Source organism: Chiloscyllium plagiosum, chromosome 33 (assembly GCF_004010195.1).
Source record: "Chiloscyllium plagiosum isolate BGI_BamShark_2017 chromosome 33, ASM401019v2, whole genome shotgun sequence".
Classification (NCBI taxonomy): Eukaryota; Metazoa; Chordata; class Chondrichthyes; order Orectolobiformes; family Hemiscylliidae; genus Chiloscyllium; species Chiloscyllium plagiosum.
The window spans coordinates 9,662,814-9,670,982 of record NC_057742.1 but is presented as its reverse complement, the minus strand read 5'-3'; the positions used below and the strand labels follow the sequence as shown (position 1 = coordinate 9,670,982).

At 43.7% G+C, this 8,169-nt stretch overlaps 1 protein-coding gene across 2 annotated transcripts in view; it reads left to right on the top strand.

Moving 5' to 3' along the window:
- The first annotated feature begins 9 nt into the window (after positions 1 to 9).
- LOC122539812 (oxysterol-binding protein-related protein 7-like) overlaps positions 10 to 8,169 on the top strand; it is a 93,767-nt gene continuing 85,607 nt past the window's right edge. Inside the window, exon 1 of one of the 2 annotated variants that reach the window (XM_043674875.1) lies at positions 10 to 636. The gene's annotated coding sequence lies outside the window, so the exon portion shown is untranslated. The remainder of the gene's footprint in view (positions 637 to 8,169) is intronic. The other variant, XM_043674876.1, reaches the window with a different exon arrangement.

Genomic DNA, 8,169 nt, shown 5'->3' with positions numbered 1-8,169 from the left:
TGAAACATTGCTCCCTGTCCCTATTGGATGATGTTTAAGTAGGCGGGGTGAGGTTTGATTGACACGACGAGACGAGGTCGAGGAGCAAAGGAAAACTGAAGAGAGAGGGAGGAGGCAGCAAGCGGACACGGAAGAGGCAAAAAAAAAGTGTCTGCTGGAGATTGCGCCCAAAAGAAAGAAAGAAGAGCTTCATTGGAATTTCAATCCCTGGGATTGGGGCAATCACCCCCCCCCCCCCACCTCCCGCTCCAGTCCCACCCAGGGGTAAGAGGTTTGCAGCTTTGACCGACTTGCAGGTGGCCAAACGCTTCGAGATTCCTCTCTTTCCTCCTGGGAGTGGCTTCCTATATTCCTGCTGCTTTTCCCCACCCCCCGAACAGTAGGATTTCCCTGGAGCCTGAAGGAGCAGCTGTGCCTGTTCTGGGAAGGCTCCTGCGTTTATTTAGAAAGAACCTTGTGGTCAGACTGACGGGCATCCGACTGTAGAACTCGGCTGGAACCGGTGAACGAGGTCAGAGCACGTTGCCCACGGTTTGTCCCGTTCGAGGAGGAGGAGGAGGAGGACAGGAGCTCGGGAATGGGGAGCCGCTGACACTTGGAGACTGGGACAGGAGCGATAGCCTCGGCTATGCAGTAGTGAGTGCTGTACCTGTGAGTTTGGGGGGTTGTCAGCAATCTCGAACAGGCTGTCAGAGTTTGTAATGATGAGCTTTGTGCTGGATGATCTGGGAGAAAGCCGAGAAAGTGGGTCAAGGGCTGAGAGGCAGAGAGGGTTGTGTCCACACGTGTGCAGAGCTGAGTTTATATTCCGTGTCGCATTAGAGTGGCTTGGAGCTGGCTGACTTATGTTCCACTCTGTGTGTGTGTGCCTGCTCCTCGCCCTTCAGCTGCTCTTCCCTTCCCCCTAATCAATTGGGAGAGGGTGACAAGGTTGCGTTAGGTGGATGGACTACCCTCTCTATAAGTAACATGTGCAAGTGTGACTTCAGATCTCCTCCAAATTTACTCCCATCTGGATGTATCAGGAGTTGGAGAAGTCAGCGTTTTGGGTATAACCCTTCTGAACCCCAGAGTTTGACTGCTCCACCTCCCTGATGCTGCCTGGCTTCCTGCGTTCTTCCAGCCTCCTTTTTGTCTACATTGGATTCCAGTGTCTTCTTTTTTGTCCCTAATCTGGTTGTATCTACCTCATAGACTGGTCATCGATTCAGTTCCTGATCTGTATAGTGTAGGCTAATTTTTAATATGAATGTTGCTGGCAGGGCCAGTGTTAATTGCCCATCTCTAATTATGCTCGAACTGAGCTTGCTCGTACAGTTAAGAGAGATTGCAATGAGTCACATGTAGGTCTGCCCTGGTAAAGATGGCAGACTTACTTCCAGATAAATGCCTGTAACAATTCACTTAGAGTTGTAATTTTGAATTTTTATTGAATTTACATTTCTTCACTTGCTGGAGTAGGATTTGAATGCATGCATCCAGAACATGTGGGGCATTGGATTGCGAATCCTGTGTTTGTTACCCCTGTCACCCGTACTGAAGTCAGCAATACTGGTGCTGCATTTAGCTAAAACACCCTGGTAATGAAGAATTGTCAGGTTCCCTATTTCATCAGAATCACTACTTTGTATTTCATACCTGGGGCAAATGTGGAAACTGGATCAAGACTGGATTGTGCTCAGTTGGCATGACTTTTATAGTTGGCTAATTATCAGGATGTGCACATCCTGCTTGCATCTTTTGAATTCACCTATTTCCTGTCCTACCCATCCCCGACTTGTCTGTGCTGCTTCTACTGTAGCTGCCTTGATAAGGTATCAGGTTCACCAGAAAGTACATGTACCTATGTGGAATTATCTGGTTGCAGTCCTCCATAGTTCTGCTGAAGTTCACCTTGACAGAGGTGATTAGTGTATCCTGGTGGCATTGGTTTAACTGAATTGAATCTTTAACAGTTTCAATCTGCTAATCATTATTGATATTGGACATTTAAAGAATAGTTTTGATCTCACTCAAAGTTTTTGAAGTGAGACTTGCCTGGTGAAGTCCTGCTCTTGACACTGTTTGCAGCAATGGATGTTTCACGTCACTAGTTTATTGTGGCAACAATCAGGCTGGGTTGTTTGCCTGATACTAAGTGACTGAAATAGAATTTACATCACTGTGCATGATCCTTCCCTGGACAGCAGGGGCAGTCCACAGCCAGGATGTGGAGCTGAACAAGTGTTGTCATTCTAGACATGACATTAACTCTATTTCTCTCTACAGGTGCTGTCAGACCTGCCAAATTTCTTCAGTACTTTGTTTTAATATCAGATCCTGAGCATCTTACTTTTATTTGATGTTGAAGTGATTTTGGAGCAATTGCAAACCCATGCACAGAGTTACATGCAGGCATTTGTCACACTGGAATAAGTATGCAAGCTGTGTTGGTGATGTGTCTGTAGTTAAAGCCTCGATCCTATCTTTTGATGGAACGGTGGCATATTCACCTTCACGCATCACGTGAACTGGGTCTGTTGCATTTTAAACAGTAATGTTTTAGGTATGCTGAAGGCTTTTATGTTTCTCCCACCTCACTTGTTCACCAATGTCTGGTTAGGCTGCATTTGATTTTTCCATTGTTTGGTGTTGAGGTGGTTGGAGGTTGCCACTTTAAGTCACTACAGCCCATGTTGATATTGCTGCCACAGCAGGAAAGATGTTGTGAAACTTGAAAGGGTCAGAAGAGATTTACAAGGATGTTGCCGGGGTGGAGGATTTGAGCTATAGGGACAGGCTGAACAGGCTGGGGCTGTTTTCCCTGGAGCATCGGAGGCTGAGGAGTGACCTTGTAGAGGTTTACAAAATTGAGGGGCATGGAAAAGGTAAATAGGTCAAGTCTTTTCCCTGGGCTTGAGGAGTTCAGAACTAGAGGGCATAGGTTTAGGGTGAGAGGGGACAGGTATAAAAGAGATCCACGGGGTAACTTTTTCATGCAGAGGGTGGTATGTATATGGAATGAGCTGCCAGAGGAAGTGGTGGAGGCTGGTACAATTGCAACATTTAAGAGGCATTTGGATGGGTATACGAATAGGAAGGATTTGCAGGGATATGGGCCTGGTGTTGGCAGGTGGGACTAGATTGGGTTGGGATATCTGGTTGGCATGGACGAGTTGGACCGAAGGGTCTGTTTCCGTGCTGTACATCTCTATGACTCTATAATTGAAAAAGCAAGAGAGTGTAATCAGCTAATTGTAATGTAGAATCTTCGTGTGTTCTGCCTTGGACTTGGTCTTGGATGGTTTCCTTAAGACACTGGTGCGACCTGTGATGAAACTGCATGCAAATACATTTTAATGTCAATGGGTGGAGTAGTCTGCACATCAGGAATCCTTTTTACAGCCCAAACCATTAGGAGAGGCATTTGTGTTTCTAAGATAACCTTCTCTGAAACAGGTTCACATAGACCAGCAATGATTAATTTCTACATTTAATTTAAAAATCAAAGACTTGGCCTGTGATTAGGAGGAGTTGTGTTAGGCAGCAGCTTTCTGTTCATTTGGTAAATCACAAAGAACTTCTGGTGTGAAGAATGTTAATCCTCCTGCTTGTTCAGGCTCAAACAATAGGGCTTAAAAATTCATAGAGTTGATTCTTCAAATGGTGTGATCCACGTTCATAGATTATTCAGTAAATGGGAACTACTTAATACTTTGCTATCAGCAACTTCTGTAACACATTCAATTACACAATTAAAGAATAAATCAAACTACTTTTCTTTTTAAAATCATTTGCTCCAACACAGCTCTAGCTATAAAGGGCATGTTCTACCTTTTAAAAATTTTAAGGGTCAGTCTGCATTGAACTTTACTGCTGGAATCCATCTTTGAATCTGACTGAGACAGGAACAATAAAAGGCTTCTCCTTTTCCTGAAACACATTTCTCAACAATTAATATGTGCCAAAATGTTTATTATAAGCTATTTTGAGTTTAAATAGTGGCAATCTATTCAAGGTGCAAACTGGTTTGGAAAAATTGAGGCATAATTGTGTGAGAGCAGCCTCTTTATCATAAACTCCCTTCACATGCTCTTAAGGAGAGAGAGAGAGAGAGAAAGAGAGAGCGATCCATGTTCTATCATGTTTGTGTAGTGAATACACTGTGGATGCAACAGTGGAAATTTTTGTTTTGTAACTCTCCTGGGAGTATGGGAATGGATTAAATTGAAGTCTTACTCATAAATTTTACTTATTGGCTCCTTTGTGGATGAATGTGGAGTGATAATTATGGTGATGCCTGTTATTAACCAGCTGGATATAACCCTGTGTGTATACTGTAATTTTTGTTTTGCTGCAGCAGTGATGGTCGTGTGGAGAGATGGTCCCAATAGGCTGTCATCAGTCATAGCAAGCAGTGACATTTCGGGCCAGGAACTGGTTGAATGGATTGTCTACTGAGTTCAGTTTGCTTTTCAGAAACTTGAGCATTTAACAGCGGCTTATACCCTGTGCAGTATTGAGCAATTGCTGCACTGTCAGAGCTACAATAATCTGATCACTTTGAATGAGATGTTAAGCTGAAGGACCCGTCCACCTTCTCATGCACAAGATCTTGTGGCCCTACTTTATAGAATCCCTGCAGTGCAGAAGCAGGCCATTCAGCCCATCAAGTCTGCACTGACCCTCTGAAGAGCATCCAATCCAGACCTATCTCCCACTATCCTTATTCCCTGTATTCCCATTTTTCTTATAAATAATCCACCTAGCCTGCACATCTCTGGACACTACAGGCAATTTAGCATGGCCAATTCATCAAACCTGCGCATTCTTTGGACTGTGGGAGGGAACCAGAGCACCTAGAGGAAACCCATGCAAACATGGGGAATTGAACCTGGGTCCCTGGTGCTGTGAGGCAGCAATGCTAATCACTGAGCCACTGTTGCACTTTGTTTAAAAAAAAAGTAGCAGGGAAGTTGACCCGAGCATCCTGCTCGCTCCTGCCAGAGAAACTTACCCTCTTGACAAGTGTAAGATGATGTTGGACAGTTTGATTGGGACATAGGTTTGTGACTTCCCCTCCCCAACTCACCATGTTTGAATTCCTGGTGATTGTTCTTCTTAATAAGAACATGTTTTGAGGTATGGCAGGCTTCCTGGAGTCTGTGCAGCAGTGTCTCAGGATGGAGTTAAGGAGCTGTCAGCCTTTGCTTCAAGGTTGATTTTTTTTTTGTTTAAGTACAGTAACACCTCGACTTACGAACTTTAATCCGTTCCAGGACCCGGTCCGCGACCCGAAAAGTTTGCGAACTGAATCAATTTTTCCCATTGTTCGGATAGCGTAAGAATGCTTGGACGGCTGTTCACAGCGCACGTGCCAAAGACAAACTGAATGAGATCACGCGGGGCCTGAGAGCTTTTGCGTTCAACAAGCGCGTAGCAAAGCAGAACAATGAAACCATGTGGTCGCACATGGGCTTTTTGCGTTCGTACCTTCATTCGTACCTTGAATTTTGTACGTACGTTGAAGCAAAATTTTACATACAATCCTGTTCGTAAACCGATTTTTTTTCGTGAACGGGGTCGTTCATATGTCGAGGCGCTACTGTATTTGCTTTGTAAGCTTCCAAGGCTTTTGTGAAATGGCGATCAGAAACTTTCTCCAACTCCTTGTCAAATGTAATAGTCTGGCTTTTGACTCCAAATAACCTAATTTTGTGTACCTCAGCGGAGGAGTGATTACTGAACACATCACTTACTTTACTCAAATTAAATGTGAAATGCTAGTTTCTTTTGAAAGTATCTTTTTAAAAAAATTCTAACAGCTTATCTCCTTTTTTTTTTAATCTCATATTTGTACCAAAAATTCTTTGCGGCAGTTTTCTTTTCAGATCAGCTCTGTACCTGTCTGGAGTTGAGCTGTGGGTCAGTGTCCTAGATAGTCTATAATTACTTCCCAATGAATGACTTATTCTAGTAGGCTGGTTATCCAACAGGGGCTTGCAGTGCAGCCTACATTCTGCAGCAGAATTTACAGTAAATACCTTCCCGTGAAATAAAAAAATCAAATAGGAATTGGACCCAAAAAGCAGAAAATATTGGCATGTAATCCAATATGACACTCCTCCTGGTAATGCAGCCCTCCCTCAGTCCTGTTGGCAGTGCCATTTTTGTTCAAATGTGATGTTAAACCAAGATCCAATCTGCATTAAGGTGGGCCGAAAAGCATTATTCCTCCGGAGTGCAGTGATTACTTCCCATTGCCCAGATCAATATTTTATCCTTTAATCAGTCCTGAATGCAGATTGTCTGAGTTCACTTTGCTGTGTGTGGAATCTTATGATTGCTGTGCTTCTATCTTACACCAGTACTGACTCTTTAAAAATAATTAACAAGTCATTTACAGTCTCCTGTTTTGTAGCCTGTTCCCACCGACTCATGTGATCTTCCTGGATCTCTTCACCTTTGCATGATGTCACATTTCTCCTGGGTAGCCAGCCATGTTTGTAACCTGCTCAGGTCCATTTAAAGCATCATTTCTTGCTACCACTGTACCAAAGGACGCACCGGCTACAAAACCGAGTGGAACAGGATTCACCAGCTTCTTACAAATGATTAATGCTACTTCAGTCATTATCAGCTGTCCCTCGCAGACAAGAGTGACTCTCTTCCTCTGTAAAGGTCTGTACAAACCAATGTTGTGACCACAGGCTCTGTTCCACTTGGGCCAGGTACTTCATGAGTACCTTTCTCATGAAGCCCTGGGGGTTGGCAGTGATTGATGTGGGCCGGGAAGATGGGAGTACAATTATGAGTTAGTGAGGACCTTGTGTTTTGTTTGTTAATTAATTTAAGCACAACAGAACCTCTGTTATAGTCATTTCCCCAAAGGTCCCAGTTCTGCAGAACCTATAGCATCCTCTGCACCATCTGTTTGTAAGAAACTGGGACAGAGGAGGAGAGAGCTTACGCATTGGAGCATGTAACATGGGATGATCCGAATGCAGATCTCATCTTGCGGTGAAAGTTCCCTGTAGCAGTACAAGTTCAGTACAACAACCTCTGTTTATATAGAGCATTTATATAGATGCAGTAAACCACTTTGAGGTGATTTGCTGGAATATAAGCAGACAATATTTGAAACTGAAGCATGATTGTAGTGTATATGAACTAAATGCTGGAAGATTTTAGGGAGGAGGAGATGTAGAGAGATCTTGAGGCTGAGGTTACTGAAGGCATAGCTACTAATGGAGGAGTGAGGTTCATCAGGGACACACATGAGACCAAATTGGAGAAACACAGATCTTTGAAGTATTTTAGGGGCGGAGGTGGTTACAGCTATAGGGATAGGATAAGACAATGGAGGAATCTGAAGCCAAGGATGAGTATTTTTAAGTGATTTGTTTTGCTAGACTAGAATGCAATAAAAGCAAAGATGTGGATGCTGTAAATCTGAAACAAAAACAGAAATCGTTGGAGGAACTCGGCTAATCTGGTAGCATTTGTGGACAGAGAAAAGAGTTAACTGCTTGAGTCCAGCGACCCTTTTCTCCAGAAGTTTCTGTTTTTGCTCGCTGATCTCTATTAGATTCTGAAACACAGTCATAGAGATTTACAACACAGAAACAGACCCTTCAGTCCAGCTTGTCCATGCTGACCAGATATCTCAACCCAATCTAGTCCACCTGCCAGCACCAGGCCCATGTCCCTCCAAACCCTTCCTATTCATCTTCCCATTCAGATGCCTTTTTAAATGTTGCAATTCTACCAGCCTTCACCACTTCCTGTGGCAGCTCATTCCATACATGTACTACCCTCTGAGTGAAAAAGTTGTCCCTTAGGTCTCTTTTATATCTTTCCCCTCTCACCCTAAACTTATGCCCTCTAGTTCTGGACTCCCCAACTCCAGGGAAAAGACTTTGTCTATTTATCCCATCCATGCCCCTCATAACTTTATAAACCTCTATATGGTCATCCCTCAGCCTCTGACATTCTAGGAAAAACAGCCCCAGCCTCTTCCACCTCTCCCTATAGCTCAAATCCTCCAACCCTGACAACATCCTTGTAAATCTTTTCTGAACCCTTTCAAGTTTCACAACATTTTTCCGATAGGAAGGAGACCAGAATTGTACACAATATTCCAACAGTGGCCTAACCAATGTCCTGTACAGCCGTAACATGACCTCCCAA